The sequence below is a fragment of the Apodemus sylvaticus genome, chromosome 13 (assembly GCF_947179515.1).
Source record: "Apodemus sylvaticus chromosome 13, mApoSyl1.1, whole genome shotgun sequence".
Lineage (NCBI taxonomy): Eukaryota > Metazoa > Chordata > Mammalia > Rodentia > Muridae > Apodemus > Apodemus sylvaticus.
Genome location: NC_067484.1, coordinates 18,140,168 through 18,160,960, shown reverse-complemented (window position 1 = coordinate 18,160,960; position 20,793 = coordinate 18,140,168). Strand labels below are relative to the sequence as shown.

Here is a 20,793-nt window from a genome sequence, read left to right as displayed (position 1 = left end):
GAATTGCATTGTTTATATTGTGCATACAGGTTTCGGCACTCAAAGAAGCATCATGACATAGTTACAGAAAATATTTTCAACATTTCCTCACTGTCATTCCTGGGCAAATAATGTATATCATCATCAAATTAGTATATTTATTTTGTATTAGTTATTGAACTGTGTTATGTTTGAAGGCTCGATTTCAAAATTTGCTTTGAATTGCTGACTTGGGTGTCATAAAAAAAATCCATTCAATGACTTTTGACTGGGAATTAGGACAGACTTTCTAGTCATTCTGATATACCGTAGACAGACTTCCACCATTTCATACTATGTATTGATGTAAATCAGTGTTTTCAGCATTGATGGAAATATCGCTCAACAGTGAGAAATGTTGAAGTTGTTCTTCATCTGAACATATCAAATACTCAAATGGGAGTCAAGTCTATGTAAAAATAGACTAGGATATTTGCCTTATGAAGACATAAACTTGCCTTTGTCTTTAATAAATTGTAAATTGTGACATAAAAGAACTGTTTTAAAATAAATTTCTTTATGATTTATCATCTGCAAATCTTCAATTTGCATACCTATGAGCCTGCAGTTGCATAAAAATTCTTGGGCAAAAAAATTGAGTCAAGAGTATCTAAAATTCCATGGTGAGATTGATCCTAGATTCGATTTCCAGCACTGAAACGGGACCAAAGATAAAGAAGTCTGGACTAAACAACTGGGAAAGCTGGGGAGAGGTGAAGTCCAGGCCAAACTGTTTCTGTGACTGAGCTGCACCAGTTAAGTCTCCTAGTTTGCAGTTAAGTAAAGAGCAAGGTTAGACACAGTCTCCCAAAAGAGCTATTTCTTTTTCCTCTCTAAAATCTGCTGTGGTATTATCTTTAACCATAAATTGATGTTGCATGTAATGTGACATTTTACATGCATGTTTTCACTCAACAGTGAGTTATTTTTCCTCTTCTGTATTTTGAAAAGAATGAAAGGAAAACAAAACATGCACCAGGGTGACTTTAGAAATAGTTGTACATCTCAACTTTGTGTGCTGAGGTGAAGAAAATTCTTGCTGACCATGCCTGAAGTTTATGAATAGCAAGAAACTACAGGCCTTGCTTTATTTCTGGTTTGAAAAAAATAAACTTGCTTACACAATCCTCAGGTTTACTGCTGGTGATTCCATAGACAGTGACTTGAAAATTGGGAGGAACTGGGCTTCTAGTCTTAAATCATCATCCCACAGTTCTCTGGCTTTAGGTAAAGCTCTTATTCTTTTGGAGAAATTGGTACTTCCTGATCATGATCTGCAAAAGGGCTCATGCCAGCAGATAATTTCTGTTCTAGATGTGACATCCTCAAATGCTTCATCTGTGTTTTCTACAAGATCAGTTCTATACTGCATTCCATTATCATGACTCTCCTCTAGAGACTTAAAAGTCTGCTAAATTGCTTCTCAAATTAGTACCCAAAAATTAAACAAATTTGGCATATATAAAGTGTTTAGTACCAAAGATTTGAGCTGATTAATTTCTTTAATCAAAAAGTACAACACTTATATTAATGAAGGCCACACTTGAAAAAGACTGCACATTTTCAATAGCACACATACTATTGGCTCATAGAAAATGAAGGCAACGACAGCCCCCTTAAATGTTTTCACATACACTGCCATCAGACCCAAATGCTGCTGTGGAAATGTTCCTGAGCATAGCTGTAAACCTTTCATTTAAATTTGCAAAGTTCAATTTTATTGGTACCGATAATCTGAGTTTTGAACCACATTAATCTTCATTTCTACCCCTGCCAAGTTTTGAGGCCTTTCCTTTTCAAAGAGGTGAATAATGTCAAAGTTAATGACTGCCCTTTTCACTCTTGTGGGCTTGACTCAAATAACTCAAATGCACGCCATTTTTATTAAAATATCAGTCTATACAATAAAATATCTTTGCACTCTTCATCACAACAATACACAATTACACCCATTTCTTTACATTTTCCCATGCTGTTGCATTTGTCTGCTTAGCAGATGATGGATGAAGCCCAGAAACAATAAACTCGGCATGGCCTACAGGTGTGTGTCCAATTCTATTATTTCTGCAAGTGTCAGAGAGGATATTGCCTCTGGTGGTAGATAGGAAGGTAACGTTCTTTTACCCAAAGGCAGCTCTCCTATCCTAGTGAGGGGGAAAACACAAAACTAAATAATGTTCCTTTTGATTCCAGTGCTTGCGAATCTCCCCTGGAATTCATTTATAATTGAATATCAAAGCTTTTTCAAACTTTTATGATTTTCAAATCAATATGCTACATGTTAGTAAATCCTACCCAGTCTTTAAAAGTTCCCAGTAAGTCATCTTTTTAAACACTGTCCCTGGCCTTCCATTTAAATGTTAACCTTTCTTCTCCCGTTACATTGCTGGCTTCTCTCTAACAGCGCTGATATAAGCTGTCCTGTATTTGCATTGTAGAATTAATCGATATTTATCCTCCCTCTTCTGCCATGTCTTCCCACTGAACCAGGACCGTGTGTTAGCTTTTCTCATTCATTCACAGAACAAATATTGAAGGAGTCCCATGTTGAGCCAGGCACCGAGCCAGGCACTAAATTCTTTGCCTTTCTCCCAGTGACTAACATGAAACTCAGCTAACTAATTTGAAGTCATTGCTGACCCAGTCCTAATCCAGAACTCAGCATCAACTTGGCAGATCCTGGTCATGGGGAAGAAAGGCTGCTTGGAGGGAGATCAGAAGAAGCACGTTTTAAAGGGGAGCCTCACACATCTCAGTGGTTTGTCACGTTCCTGGGAGAGTCCTTAAGGTTGGGGTCTTAGCCATGTGAACACAAGACTGACACCAGTCTACTCTATGGGAGAAATAGGGGTCAGGAATAGACAAAGTGTGTAACACATTACAAGTCACTAAGAAACCAGCTTGAATCTTTAATAAAGTTATATATTGATGGAAACTAAGAGTCTTCTTACTGACTATCTAACACCAAGAAGTTATTCACATCTAAAACAGCCTTCCCAAAATTCATATAAAAAAAGCTTATACATGGGGGTGGGGAGTAAGGAAGAGAGGAAAAGGAAAGGGAGAGGGGCAGGCAGGGGATTGGCGCCTTAAAAAAATAAATAGATGTTCAAAGAACAGTTTCAGGTTCCCAGAGAAGGAGGGATGTACCAAAATTTTCCGTGAATCCTGCTGTTCCAGCACACACATAGCCTCCGCCATGGACAGTTTTTTTTTTTTTTTTTATTCATTGCCAAACATTTGGGCCCAAATTGTAATTCTCGTTGAAAGGAGGGAAATCATATGTTGTCACGACTAGTTGACATACATTCATATTTTGACATACATTCATATTCTGAAAATTATACTCATAGTCTGCTTGGGAAAAGAGTACAGCTCACTCCTTGGCTCAGAGGGAAAACAGAGCAAATACTTTGCTCACTAATTTCAGATTCTCGACAGTTTGAGAGGAAAAAAGTTCATTCACCTCTTTTCATTTAGAGACTAAGTTACTGGCTACTAAACCATAGGCTTGGCTTCTAGGAAAAGTTAGTGTAAACAAATTCAACGTTACAATGCACAGAGTCAGAGAGTGACTCATGAACAAAACACAGGCATATGCTCTTGTGTAAATAAGGGCCTGGATCATCAGCTTCTAAAGTCTGCTTCCTATTAATTACACAGCCAAAATGAACTTTCCATATGTAAAACCCAAAGCACTTAGCTCTGGCAACTTGCATGAGAAAAATACCAGGATTGTGGAGTCCTAAGTACTAACAAAAGTAGATTTCAAAGAACATCCTCAAATACCTTCAGGCATGATGGGACAGCATCTCCAGGAAGAATGTTTTCGAGCAATGAAACTGTTGCCCAGCTCCCAGCAATGCCCAGCCCACAGCAACTTGGGCTGTGGATCTGACTCCCTTGATGAAATGACAGACAATAGTGTGCGTCTCTTTTGTTCTGGGTTCTGCCATGCCTCTGGGGCAAATCCTGAATGCAGGCCATGTAGTGTACACAAACTTTGCTGAGACCATTACACAGTTTCATTTCTCACCATCAATACCCTTTCTATCATTGAAACTGTTCACGGCAAGCGCGCACTCACACAAGCGTAACTTCACTTTTTCTAGGTATTATAACGACCATCTGGCGTCTCTTGGCATAGAAGTATTTAAGGGAATGGAATCCTCAGGCAGGAAGATTCTTCCGACAGGTTAAAATTTTTTTTTTCTATGAGAAGTGGAAAATACCTGAGTTCTTTCCTGGGACCCCTTCAAAAGCAGACTTCATAAGACAGACTAAAGGGATTTGTTCCAATAGTCATTATAAGAACAGATTAAACATTAGGCATCTGGACTGGGGGGGAAGGGAGAAAAAGGGTGCTTTCTCTTTGTTGGTGGAGATGTGAGCGATTGCGCTCATGCTCAGTGACTATGTCTGCTACGCTGTGTCTTACACTATACAAGGCAAGTGGGATGCATTCTTCTTGCCCTTAAATGGAAACGAGGGGAGAAAGGGAAGGAACTCAGATTTAGGTAAAACATAGGCAGAGCTACGTCATATGTGACAGTGACCCCTGGGGTACCTCAGCAGCCCTACTTACAGAGATGGAAACTAAGACCTCTAAGGGTCAACTGCTTCCCCAGGAAGAACTTGTATGTAACAAATCACTGACCTAACAATTCAGACAGCTCTCTCTCTCTCTCTCTCTCTCTCTCTCTCTCTCTCTCTCTTCTCCCTCCCTCCCTTCTTTTCCTTCCTTCCTTCCTTCCTTCCTTCCATTTCTTGAATTTCTAGTGATTTCCCTGTTTCTGCCTCCTGATTACATATGCCACCATAGCCAGGTAACACTGCTTTACTTCATAGACAGTTGTATATTATCTTTTGTTAGGATTGAAAAGAAGTCAAGAAATGAGAAAACATGAGAGAATCTGAATTTCTTTATCAACTTTTACTGTTGACTATGCTGTCACACTAGTCCCAATTTATGTCAGAGGCCTCTTTAATTCCACAATTCCATAGTTAATCAAAAATATTCCTGCAAGTTACACAACATTTCTGTTGGATTAAAGATCCTGAACACTGTTTTGATCCACTTTCTATATCTTCATGATTCCCTATAGAGAATATATATATAAAATTAAAATATCCCAAATCTAAAATACTTCCAGTTCTAAGCATTTCAGATGAGAAACTCAACACATTTGTTTGTATGTATGCATGCATATGTATACACATAAATTTAAAATGATTTTTGAAGTTTGAAGTTATATTTGTTTATTAATTTCACAAGTATATATGTGAATTTGGATTACTCCACCCCAACCTTCCTTAACAGCTCTCACTGCTGACAAAGACCTGCCTCTGCCTCTGGAGTGATTATCACCTCATCCAGCTAGCACGGCCTCAGGTCATCTTCCCCATGGGAAGGGAAATAGGAATCTATTTCTCCCTGTTCATGTATTTATTGTATTGTATGACCCACTGATTTTAAACAGGGCCTTCAGATTGGCCATGGGTTTGAAACTTTCCAATGGAGCCTAGTAGGCTCATTAGTGAGTACATTTAATCTTTCTCCCAAAGTAAACTCTCTCAATAAAAGGCTACTGATAGGTTCAGTCTTGTGAAGACACAGTGCAGGTAACCTTTGATGCTGTGAGTCTAGGATTGCACATTATAACCACAAGATGGAATTTTGTAGACAAATCCTTGTCCCCCAGAGCTTATATTCTTCCTTTGATTTCTCTTGTGACATTCCACAAGCCTAAGAGGGGATGGTGTAAATGTCCTGAGTATGGCTTCACATATAACCATCATTTCTCAGCACCTTTATTAGCCAAGAGTCTGCATTCACTGTTGTTCACTGTAAAGAGATGCCAATCAAGGAGAATAGCAAGAGAGAATACATAAACAGGTGTTTAGAAGCAATTTGATGCTATGTTGGTTTAGCTAAGAGTAATCATAGTCAACTGCAGGAAACTGGTTAGAATCATAAAGGAAGGTGGTGGTTAGAGATGGAGGACATAGTCAACTCCAGAAAAATAGTCTCCATATAATGGCTTCAATATATTGTTTTCCAACCATTTGCTACCAGATGGGACACATATCTGAGTTTCAAACTCCTCACCATTCTTGATTAACTTAACAGATCAGAGCATTCTACACCATGTTCCCCACAGCTCCCCTTTGGCTTTCATTGCCTGCTTCTGAGAATGATCAGTGTGTCTTATGCTATAATGTAAACTGCTCTCTAGTTAGATCCCAAGTTTCTCTTTCATTCTCGTGATATTTCTATATACCCAGACAGAAGCCAAGACAGATACTGAGACAGACAGAAACTAAGATATCTGAGAAAGACTGCAAATGAGTCCTGTGAACTGCAACTCTCTGCTCCTGCTCTTCCTGTGCTCAGGCTCTGCCAGCACCATGAAGCTAGGAGGGAGTAACTGCTAAGTGTGGAATGATAGTCGGGCAGGATGGAAAGAGAAGAGAAATTAAGGAGGACAGTAATGGAAAGGAGCCCCCAGTCCAGAGTCCAGCTGAAGTCTCTCCCAAGCACAGTTAACTGCACCTGTTGTAAGGATGCTGACACAGAGACCTGATTCCTTTTCTGCATACATCTTTTCAACTCAGAATTTTTTTTTTTGGCTTTCTTTTTTTTTAATTTGATATATTTTTTATTTACATTTCAAATGATTTCCCCTTTCCTAGCCCCGCACTTCCCCAAAGTCCCATAAGCCCCCTTCCCTCCCCCTGTTCTCCCACCCACCCCTTCCCACTTCCCTGTTCTGGTTTTGCCCTATACTGCTTCACTGAGTCTTTCCAGAACAAGGGGCCACTCCTCTGTTCTTCTTGTACCTCATTTGATGTGTGGACTATGTTTTGGGTATTCCAGTTTTCTAGGTTAATATCCACTTATTAGTGAGTGCATACCATGATTGATCTTTTGAGTCTGGGTTACCTCACTTAGTATGATGTTCTCCAGCTCCATCCATTTGCCTAAGAATTTCATGAATTCATTGTTTCTAATGGCTGAATAGTACTCCATTGTGTATATATACCACATTTTTTTGCATCCACTCTTCTGTTGAGGGATACCTGGGTTCTTTCCAGCTTCTGGCAATTATAAATAGGGCTGCTATGAACATAGTGGAGCATGTATCCTTATTACATGCTGGGGATTCCTCTGGGTATATGCCCAGGTCAACTCAGAATGTTTAAACGGCACTATAGCATGGTCCAGACTGAGCATACATGATTTTTAGTATGTGTTTACTCTTTTCCCAGGTATTTTCTTGGATGTCACAAACAAGTCTATCAACCTTTGTTTAAAATGGAAACATCCTCAATCCTACATAATCCTAGTGATCTGGGGTGTCTTGGCAGTTATAATCCTACCCAATGTGCCTCAGGAATTACCACATAATCTAAACCCCCAAATGCTATACATGGGTGGGTCCTGTGAAGGCAATTAATGTGACTTTCTTGAAAAAAGCCACATCTACACTTGTGGGGATATCTTATCCTCTCCCTCAGCATCTTTCTATGAAACCTCAGGTTGAATTCTGTCAAAAATCCTTTCTTAGTAGAATCAATGCCTGCCCCGTACTGACTAGTCCTGAAACTTTACTCAAGTGAAATCTAGAATCTGGCTTCCTCCAAGCTACAGTCTCTGGAAAGAATGCCTCTGGCTACTGCAGGCAACAATATGTAGTTGCATCTCCAGGCTGCATCCACAGCAGCTGGCCACCCTGGTCCTATGTCAGAATCTTCTTTACTCTATTCATTTCAAATATTACCAATCCTCTTATGTTTTTGAGTCAGATAGATCTAATAATGTTCCTTAAGAGTATCTAAGGTCCTCAGGAGCTGGAGCTGACTTTGCACTTGACTATGCCAATCATAGGGTTGAGTTCTGGCAGCTGCCTAACAGGCTGATTTTGTAACGAATAATTAAATATTTATGTACCTAGGGATGTGGCATGAGGATGAGTTTGATATACCAAATGCCTACAACGATATAGAGTGTGGCCTGGGGTTAGAATTCTTGGAAAGGGAAGCAAGGATGGACTAGTTTTCTAAGTGATGACTGATGATACGATCTGAGCTGCGTAGCATGATAAATCGGGGCAGGACATGACGTCGTTCTGGACACATGAAGTGTCATTAAGTACCTGTGTATTAAGCATTAGATACATGAAGGGTATTTTTGCATGTGTGTGTGCATACATGTTTGTGTGTGTGAGGGTATACTCACGTATGTAGAGGCATGCATTCAAGTGTGTGTGTATGTCTGTGTAGGCTCTGAGGCCCACCTTATTTTCTTGAGACATGGAGTGTCACTGGGCTTAAACTATCTGACTTACTGTGACCTATTAGCTGGCCCATGAACCCCAGGTCTCTTTAGGTCCTCCCAGCATAGGCATTTTGGATGAGTGCCACTGTGCCTGCCTTTTTAAAACTATGGCCAGTGTTTATCCAACTCTCTTTCCTAACAGGACCATCTCTGTTGGCACTGATGAGTACATTGAGCTGTTTCTTCACTTCTCCTTTGACACAAAAAATGCAGAAGTGATTTTGCGTTCTTTTTACTAATGAGGAAACTTAGAGGCACCAATAAGTCCCCCACACTTGTATGAGAAGAACTGAAATGGACTGTGGTACTGTGATGAGGACCCCACAGCAATCCCACCCTTGATTTCCACCTCACCTCAGTGAGGTGGAAGACTCCAGCTTCCCAATCAGGTAATACTCCTCACCTCTCTATACTTCATTTGTTTTTACTTATATCATGAGGAGGTAGGCAAAGGTCCTTGTTGGTCTATTCTAACCAACAAAGTCTTATCTGGTCTTTCCCGGGGACAACCAGCAGGAGAAAGATGTCCCTGATGGGACCACAGCAGAGAGCCAGAGGTACATAAATCTGCATTCATTGTCTCATAATCCTTATATTCTCTCTCTGTGTGTCTCTCTCTGTGTCTCTGTCTCTGTCTCTGCCTCTGTCTCTGTCTCTCTCTGTCTCTCTGTCTCTGTCTTTCTCTGTCTCTGTCTGTCTCTGTCTCTCTCTCTCTATCTCTCTCTCTCTCTCTCTCTCCATCCCATCTCTGACTCTGCTTTCTTCAGCTGCCTGCAGCTTGCCTGGACCACTCAAGATCATTCTTAATGACCATCATTACACATTTCTTCCACGTTGCCTGGGGCCATCTCTGCAGCAATAAGCAGGAAAGACTTTGTCCCTCTCTCAACAGTTGGGCGCACTATCCCAACTTCACAGGAACTGAGATTCTTAAAAAAAATCACCCTCTCTGTTAATTACAGGAAACCCAAAGTGCTATGCCCCTTCTCATTAACATAGTTGCTTTCAGTTGCCACTAAATTATCTCACCACCATTAAATCAACAATCTAATTAGACTTCTAGAACTAGAAAAAGCCAGTGAACAGGGCAGGAACTGCACTTTCATCTCAACACTGGTCATAAAACATTTGTGCCTTTTCTTTCTGCCCTGCATATAATCTGCCCCTGGAAGAGCCCTCTCCTCTCTCTTCCATTTAGAAAGAAGAGCTTGAATATTTGATACGAGTATCTTAATAGAAATCACTTCACGTATGGGAGGTTTTCCTTTCCACATTCTTGGAGTGTGGCGCCCTTATTACAATAATCGCACCTGACTCCCCCTGTGCCTGATGCCTTCACAGCCAAACCTCCCACTGGGCTTCAATGGAGGCGTGAATGATACTATCACTGGGAATAAGATAAAATGTGTTATTATCATTACTCTATGTTTAAGAGGGTCTGACTGTGGCATGAGGACGTTGGAGCATTATCTGCATGATGCATTCAGAGACAAATTGAGTTAAATTTCTTAGAGATGCCGCATTTTCAAACCTGTCATTAAAGCTTCCATCTTCTTCTTTTTAATTTTTTTTCTCAAAGATCTCAGTTTTGGAGAGAAAAATAATTAGTTAGACTAGATCCAGATGTATTTATTGAGTATCTATTATGCACCAGCACCACACAAAGGTTCTTCCTAACATACCGTGTTAGAGGACTGCTCAATAGCAGTGCTCGGGGCGTTCCTTGCATTGCACGGGTCTAGCATGCTTATAGACTGTCTAATATACATTGAATGAGGCAAAAATCTAAATATGGAGTGATCCATGCCAAGGAAAACCTATATTGCAGCTACAGTGTAAAATCAAGTACAGCATAGGTCAAGGCAATTCCATCATCAGTCATTCACAGACTGGCTGATGATGGAAATTCTCTGTAAGCTCTAAGTGATGGAACATACTTATGCATCCTGTTTTTCCTCTGAGTCTCTGAAAAAGCATATGTTTATATTGGGTAAGACTAATTGTGTGTGTGTGTGCTCCATGGATTTAAGTGTATGGCTTGTCAGTGCCTCCAGGCAGGACATGAGATATCTTTCTCTATGACTTCTTGCCTTAAGGCCTGGCCTCACTGAACCAGAAACTTGTTCTTTCAGCTAGGTTGCCAGCCAGTGAGCCCTGGGTTCAACCTAGCTCAGCTAACTAATGCTGGAGTTACAGGTATGCATAGTCACGCTGGCTTTTTACATGCATGAGAGGGATTTGAACTCCAGTCCTGATTGTTGCAGAGCAGGCATTCCTAACCACTGAGCAATTTTTTCCAGGGTCTAAGACTCATTACATAAAAATAGCTTTTCCATGAGGTCACCAGAGACCAGGCTGACATTATTGGATAAGCAGATGAGGTATTCCAATGTTTCCTCCAAACATTATCAAATGATTGTATTTCTAAGACTTATAGAAGATATAGGCATTATTTCACTGTACTAATTGGTATGAAGCTAGAGTGTCTGTTTACAGTCATTAGTTTTCCCATTTTCTCAGAAAGTGGTTGTCAAATATATCTGAACCAATATTTAACCTTCATTTATCTTCTTTCCAACTCAACACTAAAATCTGAGGTTTTTAAAGGTTAAATGAGGTCTGATAAATGAAGACTGGATTCAGTCCAATGGCAGGTGTGGGTGTACTGTACCAAATGTAGAGATCAATGGACAGTGGGCTTGTGAGAAGCCAGGGAAGCAGTGGTGTTCAACGACTCTGAGTGGGCAGAATACATATAAATTGAGTACTAGGGAAGAGCCATCTTACATTAGCATTCAAATGATACATAGGTTGTGTTCATAAGAAAAAATTAAAGGTAGAAAATAGATAGTAATGATGAGACTAATTGTCACTGCACCAATGGCAGCACCAAGGGCTGAATTTATACTAATATTCTAGAATTTTCACAGGTGTTATTAACAGTGTATTCTTCACTGTGATCCTCTACATTAGATGGTATTTTCTCCCCATTCTATAGATAGGAACATTGAAGCTGGAAATAACCCAGTTTATGAGTACAGACAGTATCAAGTCAGAATATATATATTCTGCTGAAGCATTTAGTGACCACATAAGAAAACTCAGCCAGCATTTGGACATAGAGCAAATGGGAGCGTGTCATTTTACTCTCCCAGCCATTCCTACTGGAGAGAGCTATTAATCATTTCCATAAAGGTAACTCCATTGGATTGGCTCTTTCTTACTAATTTAAGTTCCAGAAGTCTGGCATTCTATATATTAATGTGTATATTTGTTTATTAGGACACTGACTGATCAATCTCATTCAACAGTCTCTGATTCCTACAAAGCCTTTTTCTCTATGTCTCTTTTTCACCATCCTTATCAGCAGGTGTCCTCTCCCTTACAGAGCTCCTGGTAGGTCTCTTAGTTTGCTTCTTATTGCTGGGTAAACACTATCACCTTTAGGAGGAGACCGGTTTCATCTTACAGCTTCCAGTCTATCAGAAAAGAATGGAAGGACAGGAATCCAAGGCAAGAACCTGGAGGCAGGACCAAAATCAGAGTCCTTGCAGGAGCACTGCTTGTTGGAGCACTGCTTGCTGGCTTGCCCTCCATGTCTGAGTAAGCTTAGAGCACTCAGGAGCACCTGCTAGGGCTGGCATTGCCCACAGTGAGCTGGGCCTTTCTCCCACATCAATCATTAATAAAGAAACCACCCCAAAGACTTTCCTATAGGTCAGGCTGAGGAGGCAATTCCTCAACTAAGACTCACTCTTCCTAGATATACTTCAGTTTGTACCAATTTTATTAAAAAAAAAAAAACAAAAAAACAAAAAACAAAAAAAAAAAAAAAAAAAAAAAAAAAACAGTACAATTGAAGTCCTTTGAAAATCCTGGTCTGAAAGTGAAGATTTCCAGGAAGATGGACATGCAGGGGACTGTTGGATGAACCTGACACTGAGGATGTGGATTCTTCCCAGTAATGTTCTAGCTTTGGCTATGAATATCCAGATTAGGATATCCAGATTAAAGCAACACAAAGGGGAAAAAAAGGAAAAGCAAATGACACAAACCAATTTTTTCAAAGTAAAGCAGTGCCTGGACGTTGCCATGCTCCCACCTTAATGATAATGGACCGAACCTCTCTAAACCTATAAGCTAGCCCCAATTAAATGTCCTTGTAAGAGTAGCCTTGGTTATGCATCTGTTGACAACAGTAAAACCTTAAGAGAGAAGTTGGTACTAGCAACCGGGGTATTGCTGTGCTAGGCCTGACCATGCTTTTGTTTGGAAGAATGTGGATTTTTGGACTTTGGATTTGGACAGCAGTGAAATGCTTTAAGTTGGGCTTAATGGGCCAGCCTAGTAGGAATATGGAAGACTTTGTTGCTGAGAGTGATTTTAACTTTGGTAGACCTGGCCCAAGCAGTTTCAGTGGAGAAGAATTTCAGTATGTGGCCTAGAGACTGTTTGGGGGCGTATTTTGGTCACGAATGTGGCTGCTTTTTGCCCTTGTCTGAAGAGTCTCCATGAGGCCAAGGTACAGTGATTTATAATAATTGCATTGACCAAGAAAGTCTCAAAAAAAGCCCAGCAAAGACTTTGTTCTCTGGTTAAGTATCATGAAGAGCATTTTGAACAAGCACAGCTTAGAAATCTTAGAAAGGAAAAATATTAAAGAATCCATTTGATTATTAAAGGGGCACCAGGAAGTGAAATGGAGCTGAATCCTGTGTTCATGGATAATAAATTGAATTGAGAGAGAGATGACACTGGGACAAGATCCTACCCAGCTAAACTCAGTCCAGGCATAGTAGCACAAGCCTTTAATCCCAAGAGGCAAACAAAAGCAGATCTCTCATTTCAAGGCCAGCCTGGTACAGAGAAAGTTCCAAGTAGAGAAAATCTTAAATCCAGGTATGGTGGACCACACCTTTAATCCCAGTGCTTAGGAGATAGTTATGCAGACCTCAGAATTCAAAGTCAGTCTACAGAGCAAGTTCCAGGATAACCAAGCTTAGGCAGAGAATAAATTCATTGAAAACAGAAGGCTGGCGATAGTATAATAGAACAAGTGGGCCATGCTTCTGCTCCAGGAAGAACTCAGCAACTTCACCCAGTTGTCTCTTGCTTTGTAGTTAAAAGAAGGAAACTACTGAGAGAATGAGGCTAGTTAGCTGGAGCTAAGAAACTAACAGTGATCAAGAAGAGGTCAGCATTACTGAGGCGAAATCTGGGAAGTATTTTTTGAGAACACGAAGACGCTGTGTTTCAGAGATAGCCAAGGTTGCACTTCATGCTGCAGCTGTACTTGGTAATGCATAAGAATCATGCAGGTGGTACTGGTTTTGATGATATGAAGGGGTCATGGAGAGAAACTGAGGCCTGGCACTGTGAGAGGCCAGGGAAGGCCACTGGTGAAGATGCAGCCTCAGTTGCAGTTGATGGCCCAGGACTGAAGGGGTCAGGCAAAGAAGCTGAGGTTTGGCACCATGAGGAGAGCCTAAGAGGCTATTGGTGAGGCCTTAGAAGTCATAAATAGCATCTTCTGGTCTTGCTAGGACACAAAGTGATTCAGAGCCAGTGGAAGGCAACTTTCTATAAACCTGCCACATTGAGCAGGGCATGACAGACAAACACAGAATCATTTGGGAATTTGCTTCAATGCAGGTCCATGGATAGTACATTTTAGCCAATTTGACATTAATTTCTCAAATTGGAGGTTTTCTATTTTTCTATATGAAGTTATTAGTTTCAGCTTATAAGCTGTCATTTTTATAATATGAAGACTTCAACACATGTACTTATGTTTCTTAAATGTTTCAAACCCTATTAATTTACTTATTTATTGGTTCCATTGGTTCTTTTGAAAGACAAAGCTTTTGTCTAAATCATCCATGAGAAATGCTGTGGCTAGTAGCTTCATATTATGATTGTGCATAAGACACAGACAAACCAAAGCTGTGAAGTAAATGACTACTCAAACCTTAAATCCCCATTACTCTGTTTTTCATCAGAGGATTGTTGTCTCCAAAGAGTCTCTCAAGGATGCAATGATAAAGGGAACAACCAGTTGTTTAAGACTTGGGAGCTAGAAGCAATTTCCAGGCATTATCTTCTAGCTACCTGAGTGCCAGGTTCCTTTCTCATACCGCTAGAATCAAGAATGCATCTGTAAGGATTCTGATTGGCTGTGTTCAGTTTTCTTGATTACAAGCGGAGTTATCTTTGACTGGGCCTTAAAGGTGGGTTTATGATTAAATTGTTTAAGGGATGTCAGTACCCACAGTGATTAGCAGGACACCTAAAGGGTTAACAACAGTCTTGTGAGACTTAAATGTCATCACTTAACCACAGGCTATGATATTTTTGAATTGGCATAAGCTATGGCTTGAGAGCATAATGGATTAGCTGTGATTTACAACAGATACATATCAGGAACTGCTATGTGTTTCACTCTTAGCACTCACAGCTACACCGTGTGTTTGTGTGTGTGTGTATGTGTGGCTCTTCATATGTGTGTCTGGAGTATTTATCTCTGTGTGTATATGTCTCTGTCTCTCTCTGTGTGTATATATGTCTGTGTGTATGTGTTTATGTGTCTCCCTCTGTCTATGTGTGCGTGTTTGTGTGTCAGAAACTTTGTATAGACCAGAGACTTAGATTTGTGTGTGTATGTGTGTGTGTGTGTGTGTTTCTCTTCCTTTCTGTGTGTATGGAAAATCAGTTAAAAAGAAACAGCAATATATATTTCATTTCCATCATCCTGCCCTTGAGTTTGTGGTACACAACCGTAACAATCTTACTGTTGTGATTTTTCTTATTACGATTTGGAATGTACCTATCAATATGGTTTCTTCCTAAATATGATGGAAGAAAAATAAAATCCATGCCACGAGAGTGAAATCATGACTTCTCTGTCCATTGCCTGACCTCCCCGGAGAAGTTACGTCAATACGCAGAGACAAGAAAAAATTAGCCTGACTTACTCAGGTATAGATTATCTAATATGCTTATTAAATCATTATTGGGCAAGTGTAATAGAAGTTGTTTCAAATTATGCATCACTTTGAACAAACCTTATTGAAGCCTTCACTGCATTAGCCCTAATGACTCCCAATAATGATGCAGCTTTCCCCTGAATGAGACTTCCTTCACCGCAGCAGATCAATACCTATCGAGCAGTGTGATCGCAGGCTGGCCTATTAGAATACTAGTGGCTGTGCCACCATTTCTACCCCCCTCTCTCCTTTGAAGAGCTCATGATGGCTACTTCCTCCATTGGAAGGTGGAAGGCATCTCCTCCATTGCCCAACCTATCAATCAATACTGTTGCCATCAGCCTGTGTCTCACACTCCATGAAACTAAAAATTTGCCTTAAACAAAACTAGTGGGGAGATCCCTTTGACGTGTGCATGTCCAACTGCTCACACAGTATAGCTGGAGAATACATGCTATTAAACGTTGATCTATAAGATTCTCTCCCATAAGGCTTATATATAAAATATGATGGGAAACATTCTTTTATAACTGTGAAAGGTTGCATGTTTGAAAAACTACTGTCTTGACTCCAAGCCAATTGTCTGGCTAATATTTACTTACCAACAGTGGCTTTAGGATCCAGTGTGTCTTTGTCAGATGTCCATCTACTATGTTAAGCACCGGATAAGCATACAGCTCCTGCCTCTCAACCAATTATTTCACTAAGATTATTTAGCAAACATCTACTGTCTGTGTTCAGTATCATAGATGAACATCCAAAAAAGGTCCAGTTTTTATCTGACTCCTTCCAGTGTCTTCTGGTCATTAAGTGTGTTCTTAAACTAATTCTGCTTTCATGTTTATATACACAGCCTCGTGCTGCTTTCCTCCTTGATCAGAGAAGCCTTTTCTTTCACAGGGATTTGGAGGGAGATGTGCTAAGCAGCCCCAGGAGTAGCTGTAGGGAGGTAGTGGGGGAGTGGATATCCTCAAAATATATTGTATACATGTATGAAGTAACCAAAGAATGAGTAGAAATATTGGTGATTTTTATTTTATTGTCTTGTAAGCCATTTTCTTTAACTCTTCCCCCCCCCCCCCCCCATTTTAACTAGAAGTTGTCTGGTTCCTCAAACTATCCTGTGGAAAAAAAAAAGATAACCCAATAGGAAACAAGTTATCAAAAAAGTCCATTTTAAAAATGAAGAACAAAGTAATTCTAAATTTAGTTTGTTGATAGCGAGAGATGAAGTGAGGCGAAACAAGAATCAAATGAATTGTTTTCCCGAGACATATGTGTGGCTACCGCACAAGCATGCAATTAAACACAATCAAACTCACAAGCTATCCACTGCTGAGCGTGGGCTTAGTTTGAATTAGAACGGTCTCTCCCAGCCTTCAGAGTGGCTTCAAGAAAAGCCACGAGCTTCACTTAACTGCTCTGTAAACAAGCAGAGATCCACAGCTAAGAAGTAAATCTGTCATTGGCGATGAGGGAGGTGGGCAGCCACTAAAAATCAGGCAGGAGAGGAGAGAGTAGGACCCAAATCCAACTCTGTGACCTCAGGCATATCTCTGAATCTCATGATGCATCCATTCCTCCACATATGGAACGGAGCGGAGTGTTGGCTATGAGCCCACCTGTGTGTTCTCAACTCCCCCAGGTTTGTAGGAAGCCATTTGTCTGTGGAGAGTGGAATCTCCTGAAGGTCTGGCTTCTAGCACCTGGGGGAGATCTCTGGCTTGATTCCCTGAAAAAGATCTGCTTTGCAGCCGGAGACCGGAAATCAACCAAATCTGTGCAATTCTCATGAGAGTCTCATTTTTATACTGCCAGAGTGAACTAGCCTGTTCCTGCATCCTGACACAGGAGAGTTTTGGCTTAGCTCTGATTACTGAGGCCGTTAATACCCACCTGCTTTTCTGACTGCTTGGCATATTTGTAAATTACCTGCTGGATGCAGGCAGAGGAGGTAAGCTCACATAAGCGTGTGATCCCAACAACACTGTCTTTCACACTGAATCAAAGAGTGCAGGGGGGATTTATGGACCACCTGTCTTTGGCCACTGGGAAATATCTGTGCTTGGCAAGCAAAAGTAAAAAAAAACAAAAAAACACATTTTTTTCAATCCATAAAGGAGGATCTCACTGCATAGTAAGTTTCCATAGCATTTTCAAGGTGAATAGTGCAGACTACATCCCAGATCTCTTGATCTCCCTCCTGTATTCCCAGTCATGATACTATATCCAGCTCTCTCTACCTGGATGCCTTCCTCCAGAGGTGCCACCGGTCCATCGAAGTTCCCTCACTCTTTCTTCTATGTCATGACTTTCCTTACTTTGATTTCTTTTGATGATTTCATTGATCTGTCCCACCCCACCACAGAACTTCTCATTCCACAGTGAGTATGTGGAAATCTGAAAGCTGTTACTTCAACTGGGCTCAGTGTCTAACCACCAGTGGCTTCTGGGAAGGACGGGAATGCAGGCAAGCTGAACACTTTGCTCACGGCGGCACCTTGACAAATGAAAGGATGAGCTTGCAGTAAAAACTATTCATGAATCTCTTCTTTGGCACTGTTCGTAGCATGCTTGCCTATACGCTTACTTGATAGATATTGATGGAGTGCACTATCAGTTTACATTCCATGAATACAGTAAAAATTTAAGTCATGGCCTCTTCTAAGAGATGTATACAACTTTATTACAAGGAATAAGTGAAGACGAGAGTATGGTCCAGGAGAAGATTCTAAGTGCAGCCCAAACACTGGGCACTGAGAGTGTGTGCTGGAGCTGTGCTGTGCTGGGTCTTGGAGATGTACCAAATGTGAAAAGGAAGAGAAACTGCCTGCAGTGTAGTCAGAGTACATCCAGGCACTGTTTCTGGCCAACAGCATGACCTTGCCAAAGTGAGGTTGGCTAGGTACTGGTGCTAGAGAGAGTGGAGAGCAGAGGAATTAGAACAAGACTACAGAGATCTGGAGGTTAACTGCTGGCAAGGGCTCTGAGACTACTGAGGAATGGTGAGCTGCAAGGTGTGGACTCAGTAAACATAGGCGGTCACGAAACCTAGAGGTTGAGACTATGGGCTTGGAGAGCCTACAGCCCATCAATCAGCTGCTGGACAGTGAGGTCTCTATTCTTAGATTCCTTTTCTGAAAATAAGGTACAATTGTTTATTTCACAGAACTCTTTGTAGGTTACCTGTCTAAGACAAGAGATACTACCACTCACTGTTGGCTCTCTTAGTCACTATTAGTTACTAAAACCTGATGAAGAGCAAATACTTGTTAGCATTTAGTTGCTTCTCCTAGACGGGTATTAGAATATGCTAGAATAAAGAAGAAAGTCTTTAATGGTACCTTTCCTTCCTGGTTCTTAGGTGATCTTTCTTTTTTAACTCTACATGTGATGAAATAATACATGGTGTAAGTGAGTTTGGTGTCTATGAATGGTTGGGTCAAAAGAAGGCCCTTTTATGTTTTGAGTAGATCATCCTAGATGGCTTTTATTAGTGTATCCGTATCTTTAACCTCTGAAAAAAGTTCCCATAAGGACTGGGAATGTAATTTAGTAATAAAGCACCCGCTGTGCATAACTGGTGCCTAGGTTCCATCTGCAGCATCACAAAAACGATAAAATAAGGTGAGGGAACAAGGTACAGGTTACGTACTCCTAATCCACAAACTTTAAATCCCAAAACGAAGCACCAATATGAAACTACCATTGGAGCATTCTACCCCTGACTCCATGGATGGGTCCCAGTCAAAGAAAGCTGCACTGAAAATAGCATATGAATAAGGAGGTACTTGTTCCTCTATACTCAGTTCTCATACTCCGTACTCACTCATAGCAGGTAAGAAATGGGAACTTTCCAAACATCCTTCAATGGATGAATGGATAATGGAAATGTGGTACATATATACAGTCCAATTATATTCTGCTGTAAGGAAAAATGAAACCCTGAACTGTGTGTGCCCCCTGCCACCAGTGGTGGTGGGTACATTATCATATACTATCATATATTACCAAACAAAAGCCAAGTGCCAGGTGAGGTTTCTGTTGTTCATTGAGAGTGATCTGTATGCTCTTCCAAACAATAAAGACAATGGGCATTGCTCTTGGTTGCCTGCCAGAATTTGACAGTAAGATTCTCTTGCTTAAAATACCATATACTTTGGTCATAGGACTTGGAGCTATCGAGTTGCTACTGCCCTGGAAGCCTCCTACCTGGTGGCTAGCTCTGCTTGTATTGGAAGGAGCTATGAAAGTCACCAGGAGAGAAAACCTTTCAGTAGTTCTACCCAGATGCAAACCCTTCTAATTGCAATACTGATCAGCTGAGCAAGATATGTTCCACAGTGAAATTTTGGTACTCACTTGTTGAGAGTAATCAAGATCTGTCTTATTGGACACTCCACTCAATAGAAGAAACTCAAGACAGTATTGTAAACCTAGCCAAGAACACATAGCTGAAAAGACTGCAGATGAGAGCCTACTATTACATTTGTGTTCAATTAATTCAGCATTCTAAGTACTCATGCTTAAAGCACAGAGAGCAAGTGACTGTGGAGTGCTCATATTCAACTGGCATATATATGATATCACCCCTATACTCAAGGCTCATGGGACAACATGGAAGAGGGAATAGAAAGATATAGCCAGAGAACTGGAAAGATAGCTGCAGAATAGTATCTTCTGGACACTCAAGATCTCTTAACAATATGGTTGCCTGCACAAAACCACACTGGTCAACATTCTGGCAAAGACAAAGGAAGGAATGACAATGCCTCCTCTCTGGTTGAAGAGCTACAGGCAGATGGGAGAGAGAAGGAGAGTCAATTTTCTTCAAGGATGGGCCCTTGGTAGAATATTTATCCCCAAGTGGGTCAACCCTAGATTCATGTGGGTTTATGTGCATATATATATATATATATATATATATATATATATATATACATGCAACACTAACTAGACTTAATAGAATACACATCACATAAATTATTGAAAAAGAGGACAAGATGTTGAAAGGATGATGTGTTGGGGAGGCATGGAAGAAGGAGTAGTTATGATGAAAATACATTGCTCCTTCATGTGTGAAGTTCTCAAAATAAAATAATAGAAACAGAGTATGAGTTATAGATGAAATGTATTGAATTTCATGTTGGGTTTATTCCTTCCACCCAGCAATTGGCCCATGACTTCCTTACTGACAGAGCAAAAACCAATGGGTGAACAGGACAGCTTCATAACTACCTCTACAATTTACACTTAAGATAGCTCAATACATATATTCATCTTGTTTTACCTGGTGTGTGACTGCAGGGCCTTGGACATGTGCCACATATGACTTGTAAACACTAGTTTTAAAAGAGCACCTTGAAGGTTTTCTAGTTGTTTGCCCCCTTCATATTTTTAACAAATTAAATTTGCCATGAGAATGGCAATACCTCCACAAGGTGTTTGAATGTT

At 40.5% G+C, this 20,793-nt stretch overlaps 1 protein-coding gene across 1 annotated transcript in view; it reads right to left on the bottom strand.

Annotated features, from left to right (window-relative positions):
* Setbp1 (SET binding protein 1) overlaps window positions 1-20,793 on the bottom strand; it is a 350,541-nt gene that overhangs the window by 15,093 nt on the left and 314,655 nt on the right. The gene's annotated exons all lie outside the window — the stretch shown is intronic.